This window comes from Hypanus sabinus, chromosome 20 (assembly GCF_030144855.1).
Source record: "Hypanus sabinus isolate sHypSab1 chromosome 20, sHypSab1.hap1, whole genome shotgun sequence".
NCBI lineage: Eukaryota > Metazoa > Chordata > Chondrichthyes > Myliobatiformes > Dasyatidae > Hypanus > Hypanus sabinus.
Window position 1 is genome coordinate 47687754 of NC_082725.1, and position 17310 is coordinate 47705063.

Genomic DNA, 17310 nt, shown 5'->3' on the forward strand with positions numbered 1-17310 from the left:
GCCGGTGGAAAGCCACGTGCGTCCTTTTCCATTTGCCTTGGAATTGGTGGGCCTTGCCACAGGAGAACGGCTTTAGCTAACAACAAAGGAGAAATCAGCCCCAACGACTCTCGAAGGATCGACATCATAAAAGGAATGGGCAAGTTTTAATCCGTCTTTCTCTCCAACCAAAAGCTGCAGCTTGAATGAACTTGAGTGACTTTTATATTTCCATCGGAAATTATCCCCTAGACAATGATAGAGCTATTTCTTATTGATTATTATTATACCCGTGCTTTTAGATTTAGTATTGACGACGTACATTGTCTGTATGTTTGCGTTGATATTATTTTTGTGTATTTTTATCAATAAATACTGTTAAAAATAGTACCATCAGACTTTAACGGACCTCTCTATCTTTTCTGGTAAGTGACCCAGTTACAGGGTTAGTAACATAGTAAATCTTAACATAATAGGATTGATGGAAGACCACACCCAACAAGATTATATTGTTTTTCTGCCACTTGGATAACTTCACGCACATGGTATTTCTTTTCTAATACGTTTTTACACATATGGTCTAAATCATAGGTGTCAAACTCAAGGCCTACAGGCCATATCCGGCCCGGCGTACATTTATATCCTGCCCGCGAGATCATTTTAGATAGATCTATTATTTTAATTATTAATGGCCCGGCGATATGAAGCCTATGATTATAAGTTAATACCAATCATAAAAATAATGCTTGCTCAGCAGTCTTCTTCATAAGAAACGGAATTTGTGAAGTGAAACACTTTGTAGTTATAGCAGAGACTGAGACATATGAGAACAGGCTGAAAAAACGGAGGCAATGAAAGCTGCGTTCGCACGCGCCCAACTGATCCAGCCGGCATGAAGCTGCATTTTGCCCAAACTGGCCCGTGACCTAAAATGAGTTTGACACCCCTGGTCTAAATGCTTCTGGAGATAGAGTTCCCAAGTATCCACAATTAATGTTGTGAAGATGATTCCATAAGTACACAAAAAGTCCAACACCAGCTATGTCATGTATTAAGTCATAATATCAATCCTGTCTGCAAGCTTGAAATAATAACTTAGTTGAAATAATAACTTAGCCATGTTGTCTCACTTGAAAAAAATTAAATAAACCCATTGTCTTACACTGCAACTGTTGAGAAACTAGCGTCCTGTGTTCTATTGACAGTGCATTTATTTGCAAAGCTGTCCTTCCAATATCAGACTGATTATTGCTTGAGATTCATATTAAGAACTGAAGACTGGCTTCTATTTATAACAAGATATTGGTTGGGAATTTATCTTATTCAAAAACAACCCGTTGTTTCTAAATGAGACGGGGTTGCAAGCTCCATACCCAACCTTCCTCCTTTTGCACCTATGCTTGGCACTGTCCATGGCTGAATTTTGGGCTTTGTAAGAATTAAAATAAAACTGGTCACTAAGACTACAACATCAACATGACTTACATTTAATCTCCAAGTGAACAAAAGAATGTTTCAATGAGATGGTATCATTGACATTAGTAAGGAGACAATATTAACACAACTTGCATCCGTATCTTCTAAAAGACACATCATGTAACTTGGCTTTCCTAAATGTTCGTTATCAACCAGTTTGCTTTCAACAAGATCAGAAGAATACAGTGCTATATATGGGAGGTCATTCAGCCAATTGAGTCTAAGCTCATTCCCTCATTCCCTATATAAAAAAAACTAATTTCCTCCCATTCCCTGAAACTTTCCTCATACTTTTTCAATTCCCCTTTGAAATCCTTGATTTGCTCATGAATTACAAAATTTTCTCTAGTTAGATAAAAAAAATGGTATTTCCCATTAGTCATCAATTCCCAGTCTTTCAAAAGGCATCTCAATCCACATAATGAATAGACAGCTCAGCCCATTGCAGTCTTACAGTAGTCAGCACCACTAATCCTAGTCATTCCGTACAGACTTGAACCAACTGTAGACCTTCAAAAGACATGTCCACTATTCCAGCAATCCAACCAATACCTCAATTAACCCCAGTCTTTCCACAGACAGAGCAACCAATACTAGTCTTTCAAACAATTATAATTAATCCCCACTAGCTACACCAATCTTGTTGGTTCAACAGACACCTCAGCTTTTCTGACATCTGTCTAGGAGTTTCATAAGCATCTTTTCAACCTCTAATGTACTTTCACGCAATATTATATTATTTGTTATTATTACTCATTTTCTAGTTATGAAAACCATAATGTAAATTTGCTTGCAGTTATCTTTATATCTACACTAACTGTTACTTTTCTGGCATGTTATTGCAGAATGCTGCACCTGGGTTGCTCAAAGAGAGTGGGCCTCAGGGAGCTGAGGGTTGGCACCATATTGAAGTCATGTAGCTGAAGGCAAGGCTGTTAACGGTGAATGAACAGAGAAGACAAGAGGCAATTATTGCAGGTTAATTTGTTAGGTTTGGGATATTTATCACCAATTCTACAATATGTATGTGGAAACAGGGAAATAGAATACACTTAACTGTTGGAAAGACTTCAGAAAGACTTCTGAGAGTTGTTTTTAGCAAGAATGAAGAATTACACATGCATGTGCACATTGTATTAGACGATTGATTTGTAACATATTTCTGATCCAATGTTTAAATTCCTAGTAACTCTTCAATTAACTGAGAAAGCAATTTGCTCTTTTAAAATAAACAACTTTCATAGCCCTTCTGTGAGCGGAGAGAATTGGCAAATGTTAGAGTCTTCAATAGTACTTGACATCTTTCATGTTCACAGACCAGAAGGGAAACCACCAGTGATCCTAGAAATAGTTTAAGGAAGATTCTCACTCTTTCTGCTGTCCGAGGCTTCTTGCAAAATCGATTTTAAGATTATCTTCTGTTTATGATCTTAGATCACACTCAAAATCATAGTCAATGGTGGAGTTTTCTCCATCAAAAGAGAATATCATTTCATGGCCATGATCAACTACCCCGTCACATGACAAATCACAATAGCAAATCAGCTTTAACTAAGCTGTTTAACACAAATCGTTATCACACCAATGTCTTTAACAATGTTAGTTGCACGTATCACAGTGTTAATATACTATTCTAAATTATGTACAAAGTTCTTCCATCTTCTGTTTGGTTACATTCTCTAACTCCAGAAACAAAATAAAAGAAAAACACAGGGGCTGGGGACAAGTTTGTCTACCTTGTTGTACTTTTAGTGAGGTGCAAACGTAATAGTGTATGCTATTCATGTACTTCTACATATACTCCATAATGAATTGTGTAAACCAAAAAGAATCCTTAATCAAATAATATATTTACAATATCATTGAAGTATTAAATACACAGCACTCCTCGCTGCTTAGCTATAAACTCCAACTCAATACAGAATGCATCTCAACTTACACACACACACACACACACACACACACACAAACACACACACACACACACACACACACACACACACACACACACACACACACACACACACACACACACACACACACTTACTAAATAGACATCTACAGACTAGTAAAACCACCAGTCCTTGAGAAGAGACTTCTCAACACATCAACAGTGTGCAACACAGTATTGGAGACTATTGGGAACACTTCTGGCCACTTTGTAACTGCATACACTATTTCCAAGAAATTTGTGCCCATGAATGGTCTAGCAAAATCTACATGAATCTTCTGCCAGGGCAATGCAGACCATTCCCAGTGATGGAGAGGCACTTCTCTTGGGATTTTCTAGATGAGTTAGCATCCTAAGCAATGCGTGGCAGGCTGCTTGATCTGCTGATCTATCCCAGACTATCTGAAAAAGCTTTGAACTAATGCTTTTATTTTGACCATGCCTAGATGAACAGTATGTAGCTCCTCCTACACTTTAGCACTCAGCTTGGATGGTACAACAATTCTCAATCCCCACATAAGGCAACCCCCATGAAGAGCAATTTCATCATGGTGCAAGTAAAAACAATGGGGGAACTGGAATTTCTGCTGCTCATTCCAGCCACTTAGGGTTAGCCTTGTAGAGCTAGGACAGTGTGTGCTCTTTTCTGGTTTCCCTTTGGATCATTTGAACAGTAGTTGCTGATCAGTAATGATGGTAACTTCTCTCATGTACAAGTACTGGTTGAAATGTTTTACATCCCAAATCAGTCCTAAGGCCTCTCTGTCAATCTGTGCATAACTTTTCAATGCAATGGTATGGGAACATGATAGAAATTCTGTGGGGCATTCACACCCATTACTAATAACATGTGACATGACTGCACCTGTACCTTAAGGCAAGGCGTCACAAGCAAGCTTCACTGGACAACTTGGATTATAACATGTGAGTACAGTGTCTGATATCACTATTTTCTTTGCCTTTTAGAAAGTCATATCACTCTGCTTTGCCCATTGCCATTTCTTCCTGATCTGAAGTAATGAGTTCAAAGCATGGACAACAGTAATCAACTTTGATAGGAACCTCTTATAGTAATTGACAAATCCTAAAAAGGACCACAGCTGTGACATGGCCTTTGGCCTTGGGCATCCAATACTGCTTGTATTTTCTTAGCATACTTGTGTAATCTTTGTATATCAATGATGTGACTGTGGCAACCCACTTTCTGCGCAGGCGAACCAGCTCACAAGTAGTCAGCGCGCGGGGGGAGATTTTGGTAATGCACCTCTGATGTCATTTCCACCCAGAGAGGGTGGGCGCTAGGGATTAAATGCCAGCGCCGCGAAGTTTGAATAAACTAGTCTCGAAACGACTTACCGACTGCGTGTCATTATTTCAGCGCTGTGTGTAGCACATTGTTACATGACCACAATAAGTGATGCTTGGTTTAAAGAATTCACATTTGAGGCATCATGTTCTGAGCTCATAATCTTCTCATATTTTTAACACTGTCTTTGGATTTTGGAGATTCTCCTTGTCATTCTTACCAGTATCAATAATGTAATTATGTCATCCAGGGACTCCAAGTGCCTGGGCAGCACCTGATCCATAGATTTTTGCCAGAGTGCAGATACAGATGCCCCTCCAAACACATCCCTATTATAGTGATAAAGTCCTCTGAGTGTGTTTATGGTGATAAACATTTTGGACTCTTCTTCTATCTCCATCTGTAGGTAGGCCTCAGCCAAGTCCAATTTGCTGAAGTCTTTCTCTCCAGAAAAGTTTACAAAGATATCATCTATCATGGGCAAAGGTTATTGATCTACTTTCAGTACTCAGTTGATGGTGACCTAACGTCACCACTGGTCCTGACAGACCCATCCTTCTTGACTACTGGGACCACTGCTGTTGCCCATGGGTTCCACTCAAACTGAATAAATTCCTTTAGCTTCCATGCGATCTAGCTCAATGGCTACCTTATCACAGATGGCATAAGGAATCAGATGGGCTTTTGGTGAGGCATGCAAATATGACATGGAGGCATAATATTGTTATACAATTCACTTACTTTTACATATAACCCATAATGAATTATATAAAGAGCAAAGAATGCTTAATCAAGCCATATATTTAGGATATTATTCAAATATTACTGAGATATTAAATGTAAAATATGTTGCACACCCTTTTGATATTTATGTTCTATTTCATATCGCTGTTGCCTCCTGTAAAGCATAAAACTTGTCATAGAAACATTCTCATTCTACAAAGAGTTTGATACAAAATGAAGTTCTGAAACTAAAGGGCCTGTCTCCATTTTTTGGCTTTGCCTTTCATCTGCCTCCAATGACTGTGTTTTGACCCTTCTTTGAGCAGATTTCATCTCATTTTGTGCAGATTGAAATTCAAATTAAAAGCAGCTTACATCGGTGCCACTTTCCAAAGTTGGACACACTACTTCAGGAATTACTTGACATTTTTTCTTGGAACATCCAACTGAAGCTCTGGTAGCATGAACTGCCTCTAAATCTTACAGGTTCTGACTTAATAAAAGGTTCATCAGCCAATCCATTTGATAATTCCACATCATTTTCTACATGTTAATCTGTTGCAGCCAGCAGGTCATTCTAGATAAGTTCACTATTTTTTAAAATTCAATTTAATTAGTTGTTGGTTTGGCCGTTTCTACAGAAAGCACACTCCACTTCACCTACATGTCAGTAGCCTGCTGAAGACTCAAAATTTCACAGGTAGTGCTCTGTAGCTCACTGATAAATCAAGTCAGTTATTTCTATGCTGGCATTTCCTCATCCTCTGTTTCAATAGCTTCCATGATCTGCAAATTTTCAGCCTTCACATTGATCTCTGAACACCACAGCCTTAAATAGAATCTTCGTCAATTTCTTAATATTTTTAGCAATATCATATAAACCCCTTTTTTCCTGCGCCTCTCAGCAAATGACTCATTAGCCCTCACTGGCGGTCTCCCAACTCAGTGTCGAGAAACTCATCGTTCTTGTATGTCTAGGAAATGCACACTCCGTTCCCAGCAAATCTGTGAGATTGGAATAGCTCTCCCACCCAAGCCCCCTTTTCTGTGAATGCTGTGTGACGTGTTGCCCTGTTACAGCTCGTTGGCAGGAAATAACTGATTGCACACTGCATATAATTTAAGGATGTATATTTATGAATTATTAGCTTAACTAAAGAGTTAGTGAAGAAAAAAAACAGAAAGGGCCCATTATAATTAATTCAGTCAAATCTTCACAGCTTGGAGCTCAACTCTTCCAAAAGTCATATTCACCGATCTTCACTCGACTCCTGCACCTCGCTCCGTCAGCCACGGTACCCACTGGTTCGAATCCCATGACCAGTTCTCTTCAGTGTCTTCTCTCTTCATCTCCCACTAAACAAAGCCCAAGGCTCACATTGGCACAAAAACCCCACTTGCCCAGTCTTCTCTTCTGACTCCTAAGCAGCCATTATCTCTAACAAACACTGCTTCTACAGAGAGACAATTACATGAAATACCCTACAATGATAGCAGAGAAACCTTTACCAGGGTGTTACACATATAAACCACAGGATGCCCTTACACCATTTATAATAGAGCCATTGGGCTCCTTTCATGTTTATGGGAATTACACTCGATATGAAGGCATCTCATCCCATTGAGAAGGACAAGTCAATCAGGTCCCCAAATCCCTACATGGATTGCTTCTTCTCTTAATCATTGTTCTGCTGTCTCAGTTGTGTGGCAGCTGGACTTGCCACCTCCCAGTCCATTAACATCAGAATATCTGTGCATGAAGGCAACAATTATCATTTGAATGGAGGTTCTGCTTGTTTCCTGCCTGCTGCTCACAAAGTCCAAGCCTCTATAGTTCCAGATTTAAAAAAACCAAAGAGTATCCGCTTCTTGGTCTGAGAATCCTGTGAACCATGCCCCTGAGATTTCCATCGGTGGTTGTTTATTTTGATTTGCCTTATCCTGCAACTCTCACTCCGTGAGTAATTGTATATTATCTGTACTTGCTGTGGCTTTTGCCCTGCCATTCACTTAATTAGCAACTATTAAGGGTTCAACTTCTGCTTCCTCCTTCCCTTCCCTCCATTCCCTCTTCCCCAGAGGTGAGGCCCTTGTGTCACCGTCCCATACTATATGTCAGACTCCCAGATTTGTGTTAATAAAAGAAATGAGTCAAGTTTATTATCACTGATGTATGTAGTGAATTTGTTGTTTTGCAGCAGGTCTATAGTGCAACATATAAAACAAAATCTATAGGTTACAATGATATATATTGGAAAAGGGCAAAATGGGAGTGAAATAGTGAGGTAGTCTTCATGAAATGATCAGAGGTCTGATGCAGGGGGATGAAGCTGTTCCTAAGTCACCTCCTCAAGCTCGGGTATCTCCTCCCTGGTGGTAGTAATGAGAAGGGGGCATATCCTGTATAGTGAGGGACTTTCATGAAGGATGTCACCTTTTTGAGGTATTGCCTTGATGGTGGGGGAGCTGGTGCCTATGATAGAACTGGCTGAGTCTACAATCCTCTGTGGTTTTTCTGATTCTGTCATTAGAGCTTCTACTCCACATGGAAGATTTATTATACACCACCTACCACAAACAAAACCATGTTGACTGTCCCTAATCAGTCCCTGTCTATCCAAATATTTATATATTCCGTCCCTTAAAATAGCTTCCAATAACTTACTTACTACTGATGTCAGGTTCACCCGCCTTTTATTTCCTAGCTTATTATAGAGTCCTGGAGTCATTGAGAAGTACAGCACAGAAACAGGCCCTTCAGCCCATCTAGTCTGGACCAGACCATTTAAACTGCCTACACTCATTAATCTGTACTGGGACCATAGCCTTCCATAGTCCTACCATCCATATACAGTACTGATCCAAACTTCCCTTAAGCATTTAAATAGAACTTGCAGGCACTACACACACTGGCATCTTGTTCCACAATCTCATGACCTTCTGAGTAAAGAAGTTTTCCCTCATGTTCCCCTTAAACTTTTCAACTTTCACCCTTAACCCATGACCTCTGGTTGTAGTCCCACCCAGCCTTAGTGGAAAAAGCCTATTTGCATTTATCTTATCTATACCCCTCAAAATTTTGTATACCTTTATCAAATCTCCTCTCAATCTTCTACGTTCCAAGGAATAAAGTTCTAACCTATTCACTCTTTCCATATAACTCAGATCCTTGAAACCCGGCAACATCCTTGTAAATTTTCTCTGTACTCTTTCATACTTATTTATATTTTTCCTTAGATTGGTGTCCAAAAATGCACACAATATCCAAATTAGGCTGCACCAATGTCTTATACAACTTCAACATAACATCCCGTCTCCTGTACTTAGTACTTTGGCTTATGAAGGCTTTCTTTAAGATCCTATCTACTCATGACACTATTTTCAATGAATTATGGACCTGTATTGCCAGATCCTTTTGTTCTACTGTGCTCCTCAGTGCCTTATCATTCACCCTGGTTGGTTCTACAGAAGAGCAAATCCTCACACATGTCTGCATTAAATTCCATCTGCCATTTTTCAGCCCATTTTCCAGTTGGGCCAGATAGTCTGCATCCCAAGGTGCTTAAGGAAGTAGCCCGAGAAATAGTGAATGCATTAGTGATAATTTTTCAAAACTCTTTAGATTCTGGATTAGTTCCAAAGGATTGGAGGGTGGCTAATGTAACCCCATTTTTTAAAAAAGGAGGGAGAGAGAAACCGAGGAATTATGGGAAAATGTTAGAGTCAGTTATCAAAGATGTGATAACAGCACATTTGGAAAGCAGTGAAATCATCGGACAAAGTCAGCGTGGATTTGTGAAAGGAAAATCATGTCTGACGAATCTTATAGAATTTTTTGAGGATGTAACTAGTAGAGTGAATAGGGGAGAGCCAGTGGATGTGGTATATTTGGATTTTCAAAAGGCTTTTGACAAGGTCCCACACAGGAGATTAGTGTGCAAACTTAAAGCACATGGTATTGGGGGTATGGTATTGATGTGGATAGAGAATTGGTTGACAGACAGGAAGCAAAGAGTGGGAATAAATGGGACCTTTTCAGAATGGCAGGCAGTGACTAGTGGGGTACCGCAAGGCTCAGTGCTGGGACCTCAGTTGTTTACAATATATATTAATGATTTAGACAAGGGAATTAAATGCAGCATCTCCAGGTTTACGGATGACATGAAGCTGGGTGGCAGTGTTAGCTGTGAGGAGGATGCTAAGAGGATGCAGGGTGACTTGGATAGGTTAGGTGAGTGGGCAAATTCATGGCAGATGCAATTTAATGTGGATAAATGTGAGGTTATCCACTTTGGTGGCAAGAACAGGAAAACAGATTATTATCTGAATGGTGGCCAATTAGGAAAAGGGGAGGTGCAACGAGACCTGGGTGTCATTGTACACCAGTCATTGAAAGTGGGCATGCAGGTACAGCAGGCAGTGAAAAAGGCAAATGGTATGTTGGCATTCATAGCAGGAGGATTCAAGTACAGGAGCAGGGTGGTTCTACTGCAGTTGTACAAGGCCTTGGTGAGACCACACCTGGAGTATTGTGTGCAGTTTTGGTCCCTAATCTGAGGAAAGACATTCTTGCCATAGAGAGAGTACAAAGAAGGTTCACCAGATTGATTCCTGGGATGGCGGGACTTTTATACGAAGAAAGACTGGATCAACTAGGCTTATACTTGCTGGAATTTAGAAGATTTAGGAGGGATCTTAATGAAACATAAAATCCTAAAGGGATTGGACAGGCTAGATGCAGAAAGATTGTTCCCGATGTTGGGTAAGTCCAGAACGAGGGGTCACAGTTTAAGGATAAAGGGGAAGCCTTTTAGGACCGAGATGAGGAAAAACTTCTTCACACAGAGAGTGGTGAATCTGTGGAATTCTCTGCCACAGGAAACATTTGAGGCCGGTTCATTGGCTATAATTAAGAGGAAGTTAGATATGGCTCTTGTTGCTAAAGGGATATGGAGAGAAAGCAGGTATAGGGTTCTGAGTTGGATGATCAGCCATGATCATACAGAATGGTGGTGCAGGCTTGAAGGGCCGAATGGCCTACTACTGCACCTATTTTCTATGTTTCTATGGGCCAGATCCCGAAGCCTCGATAGTCTTCCTCACTGTCCACTACCCCCACCACCCCGACCAGCCTTGGCATCATCTACAAAATGGCTGATCCAATTAACCACATCGTCATCCAGATCATTGACGAAGATCTCAAACAACAAGCCAACTTCTAATTCAATTTACTACCTCATGCTGAATGCCGAGTGACTGAACCTTCTTGACCAGACTCCAATGAGGGACCTTGCCAAGGGCTTTACTAAAGATTCTAATTCCTTGAGCCTTTCTGAAACAAAGTTAACTATCCTCCACTCCCCTACTCCACATGGCTAAGAAGGTTCTAAATATCGCCGCTCGGGCCCCTGCAATTTCTGCAGTGGCCTCCCACAGGGTCTGACAGAACACCAAGTCAGACCCGGGGGAATCACCCACCCTAATTTGCTTCAAGAGAATGAAGACATCGTCCCCTGTGATCTGTGTACAGTCCATGAGTTCACTGCTGCTTTGCCTCACTATTATAGTCTCTGCGTCCGTCTCCGATGCAAAAAATCCCAGTAAGACCTTCCCCATCTCTTCCAGTTCCTAATGGCGACTCCTTTGCCTGCATCTTCTTAAACAGCTCTATTTCTATCTTTAACATCTCTAATTTCCCTTTCAGGTTTCTTTTGAAGACCCTGACCTGGAGTTACACGCTGACTTCGGTTCTTTGCAGGAATAGGACCCGCTCTTGGGGTCTCACGACTGACTGCTATTCGATATGCCAAGGATGCGATCTTCAGGGTTCCGGGATTTCGTGACGTGGGCAGACTGGGGGTTGGTGCTGCAGCAGGAAACAAGTGTGTCGTGGGAGGTGGAAGGTCGAAAGCAGCAAGCTGGCTGCTGACTGGGTGCCCAGAGACTCAAGTTCTTTGGGCACAGAGCTCGGAAACAGTGATGCAACAGACTTTTCACGTTGTAAGTCAGCGAGTTGTTTGTTATGTCTCCCCTCTTGCTAGGACATACATGGTAAATGGTAGGGCATTGAAGAATGCGGTAGAACAGAGTGATCTAGGAATAATGGTGCTTAGTTCTCTGAAGGTGGAACCTCATGTGGATAGGGTAGTGAAGAAAGCTTTTGGTATGCTGGTCTTTATAAATCGGAGCATTGAGTATAGGAGTGGGGACGTAATGTTAAAATTGTACAAGGCATTGGTGAGGCCAAATTTGGAGTATTGGGTACAGTTCTGGTCACTGAATTATAGGAAAGATGTCAACAAAGTAGAGAGAGTACAGAGGAGATTTACTAGAATGTTACCTGGGTTTCAGCACCTAAGTTACAGAGAGATGTTGAACAAGTTAAGTCTTTATTCTTTGGAGCGTAGAAGGTTGAGGGGGAACTTGATAGAGGTATTTAAAATTATCAGGCGGATAGATAGAGTTGATGTGGATAGGCTTTTTCCATTGAGAGTAGGGGAGATTCAAAAAAGAGGACATGAGTTGAGAGTTAAGGGGCAAAAGTTTAGGGGTAACACGAGGGGGAACTTTACTCAGAGAGTGGTGGCTGTGTGGAACGAGCTTCCAGTGGAAGTGGTAGAGGCAGGTTCGATTTTGTCACTTAAAAAAAAATTGGATAGGTATATGGACAAGAAAGGAATGGAGGGTTATGGGCTGAGTGCAGGTAGGTGGGACTAGGTGAGAGTAAGCGTTCGGCATGGACTAGAAGGGCCGAGATGGCCTGTTTCCGTGCCGTGATTGTTATACGGTTATACAGCACAGAATTGGCTCTTCCTGCCCTTTGCGCTGCGCCACCCAGCGATCCCCCACTGTAACCCTAATCTAATCACAGAACAATTTATAATCACCAATTAACCTACTAATCAGTGCGTCTTTGGACTGTGGGAGAAAACTGGAGCACCAGAGGAAACCCACATGGTCACGGTGAGAACGTATAAATTCCTTACAGGCAGCGGAAGGAAATGAACCCGATCACTGGTACTGTAAAGCACTGTGACCTTCAGTCTCTTATGCATCATTTTCTTTTCAGAAGATCTGAATTGCAGTAAATGATATCCACAAAGCTTGATTTTGCCCTCCAGGATTAAGTGGAAGGTCCCTTTCATCAAACTAGCCTTAATAGCACAGGTTAGATTCTTCACTATGTTTTCTTTGTCCCAGTCCCATTATTTATTGCAGTGGAATGATAAATCGTAAAATTGGGACATAGCAATCTATATGTCCACACTTTTCTATAAGCCAATATGTATATGGAAAACAATGTAGAACGTTTCCATTTTAAAAAAACTTAACTGATCAGTGGACATCCACACCAACATTTTGTTTTCTCTCTGCTTTTCTTAAAACCTTTCCTTTGCACATGTATTGCCTGAATCCTTCCAACCACACCAACATTTTGATCATTATCTAATGCTTGAGAAAATGGTTCTATTGAGCATTTAGTAACAAGTAGTTTAGCCAATTAAAGTAAGCAACTCTCATAGCCCTTCTACTAATGCCAACCTTTAACAGCAGAAAATGCAAGTTTTCAACAGCCTTCGACACCACTCATGACCACAGTTCAAAAGAAAAATCCACTCAGTTGACCTAGGAACAAAATAAGTCTGAAGCATATCATAAACCCATTCTGTAGATGTTGGAAATCTTGAGCAACACACACAAAATGCTGGAGGAATTCTCAAGCAAAACTGTGTTCTCACATTTCTTCTGCTGTTCCCAATCACTAACAACAGATAATTTAAGAGTCCTCGCTATTTATGGCCCTGCCACTACACACAATCCCAGACTATCCGATCAGTGGAAAATCTCTTTCTTTTATATGCATGATCAAACAACTTCCTGTTATGTGACAAGTCCTTCCTGTTCAATGGCAAATCAGTACTGCAAACAGCTTTAAATAATACATAAAATGATGAAGGACATCAACATCTATGGAGTGGAATAAACAGTCGACATTTTGGACCCAGACTCTTCATCAGAACTGGAAAGGAGGGTGGCAGAAGTGGAATATGGGGGCGGGCAGAAGAGGCACAAGTTGACACACATGAGTTCAGTCACCACTGCCCTGAACTGATTCTATGATCCCCAGACTCACTTTCAAGGACTCTTAATAACATGTTCTCAATATTAATTTTTATTTCACAGCCTTTCTTCTTTTGCACATTGGTTGTTTGTTAGTCTTTGTCTGATTATGTATAGTTTTCCATAAAATCTATTGTTATTTCTATTTTTCCCTGTAGATACCTCCCAAAATGCAACTCAGAAGTGGTATATAGTAACATATAGAGACTTCAACGTAAGTTTGAACATATTACAAAGTGTGATAAACACTGTATATTACATTTCTAAACCAATTACAAAATTCATGACAGCTTCTGCATCACACTATATTTTTTAAAGCACATGTAGACGCACACCCACACACAGACACACACACTCACTTAAAGTTTAAAAAGAAGCATTCCTAAATAAGCTGAAAGATCAGTTGCAGCTCATGCTGGATGTTCCCTCAGGCTGGCGGATGCTTGCGCAGTTCCATGTTATCTCAATTTTTCTAGGTTGCTTTAAGGTCAGAGGGAAAAAAAAGCAGGAAATAACTAGGTTCCTTTCAAGTATGTATTTTTAACAGTTGTTCAGTTGAGGCTCGTCAGACTCCAATACAAAGCATGATCTGAACAGTGATGATGGACCAAGGCAGATTCTCAGCATAATGTAGATAATTGAATTGAGTTGACTTTATTTCTTAGATCCTTCACATACATGAGAAGTAAAAATCTTTACGTTATGTCTCTGTCTAAATGTGCAATGTGCAATCATAGTAATTTATAATAATTTATAATAAATAGAACAGTCAATGTAACATAGAAATACACTAAATTCAGCATGAATTAACTAGTTTGATGGCCTGGTGGAAGAAACTGTCGCGAAGACTTTTGGTCCTGGTTTTTATGCTGCGGTACCGTTTCCCAGATGGTAGCAGCTGGAACAGTTTGTGGTTGGGGTGACTTGGGTCCCCAATGATCCTTCAGGCCCTTTTTTTCACACATGTCTTTGTAAATGTCCTGAATCATGGGAAGTTCACAACTACAGATGCGCTGGGCTGTCTGCACCACTCTTTGCAGAATCCTGCGATTAAGGGAGGTACAGTTCCCGTACTAGGCAGTGATGCAGCCAGTCAGGGTGCTCTCAATTGTGCCCCTGTAGAAAGTTCTTAGGATTTTGGGGCCAATACCAAACTTCCTCAACCATCTGAGGTAAAAGACGTGCTGTTGTGTCTTTTTCACCACACGGCTGGTGTGTACAGACCACGTGAGGTCCTCAGTGATGTGGATGCTGAGGAACTTAAAGCTGTTTATCCCCTCAACCCCAGATCCATTGATGTCAATAGGAGTTAGCCTGTCTCCATTTCTCCTGTAATCCACAACCAGCTCCTTTGTTTTTGCAACATTGAGGGAGAGGTTGTTTGCTTGACACCACAGTGTCAGAGAGATGACTTCTTCCCTGTAGGCCACTTTGTTGTTGTTTGACATTAGGCCAATCGGTGTAGTTTCGTCAGTGAATTTAATTAGCAGATTGGCGCTGTGGGTGGTGATGCAGTCATGAGTATACAGGGAGTAAAGGAGGGGGCTCAGTACGCAGCCTTGAGGGACTCCTGTACTGCGAGTCAGAGGGTTGGAGGTGAGGGAGCCCACTCTTACCACCTGCTGGCGATTTGACAGGAAGTCCAGGATCCAGCTGCACAATGCAGGGTCAAGGCCGAGGTCTCTGAACTTCCTGTCAAGCCTGGATGGAATTACTGTGTTGAATGCTGAACTGTAGTCCAAGAACAGCATTCTCACATAAGCATCCTTCTTCTCCAGATGTGTAAGGATGGTATGCAGAGCAGTGGCTATTGCGTCATCTGTCAATCGGTTGTGTTGGTAGGTGAATTGTAGGGGGTCCAGTGTGGGTGGTAGCATGTTGCAAATATAGTCCTTGACCAGCCTCTCAAATCACTTGAGGTGAGCGCCAGTCGTTCAGGCATGTTCGCTTGGTCTTTCTTGGTACAGGGACAATGGTGGATAATTTGAAGCAGGAGGGCACTCTACACTGGGAAAGAGGGAGATTAAAAATGTCTGTAAGCACACCTGCCAGTTGTGCTATGAACATCCTGAATACTCACCCTGGGATACCGTCTGGTCCCACAGCCTTGTGACTGTCCACTCATTGGAAACGTCTGTGTACCTCAGCCTCAGAGATGACCAGGTTGCAGGTTGTAATGCTGGCTTTCCTCGGAGGCTCAGAGTTCAAAGCTTCAAGGATCAAATTTAATGTCAGAGAAATGTATACAATATATGTCCTGAAATGCTTTTTCTTCGCAAGCATCCACGAAAACAGAGAAGTGCCCCAAAGAATGAACGACAGTTAAATGTGAGAACCCCAAAATCTTTCCCCAGCTCGCCCCTCCATGTGTAAGCGGCAACGAGTAATGATCCCCAGTACCCTCACCAGCAAAGAAAACGTGCATTAGTACCATCACCGAGCTCAAGCATGTGTTAGGCAATGGCAAAAACACAGACCAAAGTTACCCCAAAGACCTCGCATTTCATCTGACATTCGACAAACCACAGGTTCTCTCTCTCCCTAGCAAGGGAGAGGGAGATGTCCCCCATTTTCACAGTGAGCGGGAGACATAACAAACCAGCTGGTTTACGATATTATGTCCGTTTAGTTGCTTTTCTCAAGCTCCGTGTCTGAAGATAGCAAAGACCTTGGGTCTTTGGGCCCACAGCGAAAAATTTACAGCCTCCCCAATGACATGAGTCTCCTGCCGTGACACCGACCCTCGATCCGCCCGTCTCCAGAACCCCGAGATCTTAGGCTTCCGAACACGATCGAGTTTCTCAGGCCAAACTCTTGGCACTCTGAATAACGACCAGTCATGAAACCCCGAGAACAGGTCCCATTCCCGCAAAAAAACCAAAGCCTGCATGTAATTCCAGGTCAGGGTCTTCAAAAGAACCCTACAAATGAAAAATCAAGATATTAAAGGTAGAAATAGAGCTGTTTCTGAAGATGCAAGCAAGGCAGTCATCGTTAGGCACCACCATCCCTCCTAAGCTGCCATTGAATCAAGTGTAAAAGCTATTGAGCTCATCTGGGAGAGAGGTCGCGAAGTTGGTGGCACCACTACATTTGGCTTTCAAGTCTGCGATGGTATGCAACCCTCGCCACAAATCACCTGTGCTATTCGTTGTGAATCTTGACTCAGTCTTGTCCCCGTGTTGTTGTTTAGCAGCCTTGGTGGCTTTGCACAGATCATAGCTGCTTTTCTTGAGCTGCTGCTGATTGCCAGCAGCCAATTGCATGGAACTATTGATCCAGGGTTTCTAATAACCAGTCCTCTGTGGGATTCTTCATGGTGACTTAACACTGGGGACTGGATAATGGGGAATGGGTTAGCTGCATGTGAATGTAGGGGAATGAAGCTCCCCTCATTTGGACAATGACCCAACCAATGGCTAATAAAGTGTTAACTCAAGACAACTGAATACTTTAGACTTTACTTACCAACAAGATTATGTTTATGAAATTTCCTTTATGCCTTTTTCTGTGACAGAAGTACCACTTCACTTTTTTAAAAGTTCAAAGTTCAAATTTCAAGTTCAAAGTAAATTTATGATTGAAGTACTTGTACTTTACCATATACTTTCTTGAGATTTCTATTCTTGAAGGCATTTACAAGGAAAAAAAATGGAATAGAATTTTATGAAAACTATACATAAGTGATGACTGACAAACACTAATTTGCAAAAGAAGATAAAAATCTGCAAAAAAAAGTGCTAAGAATATCAGC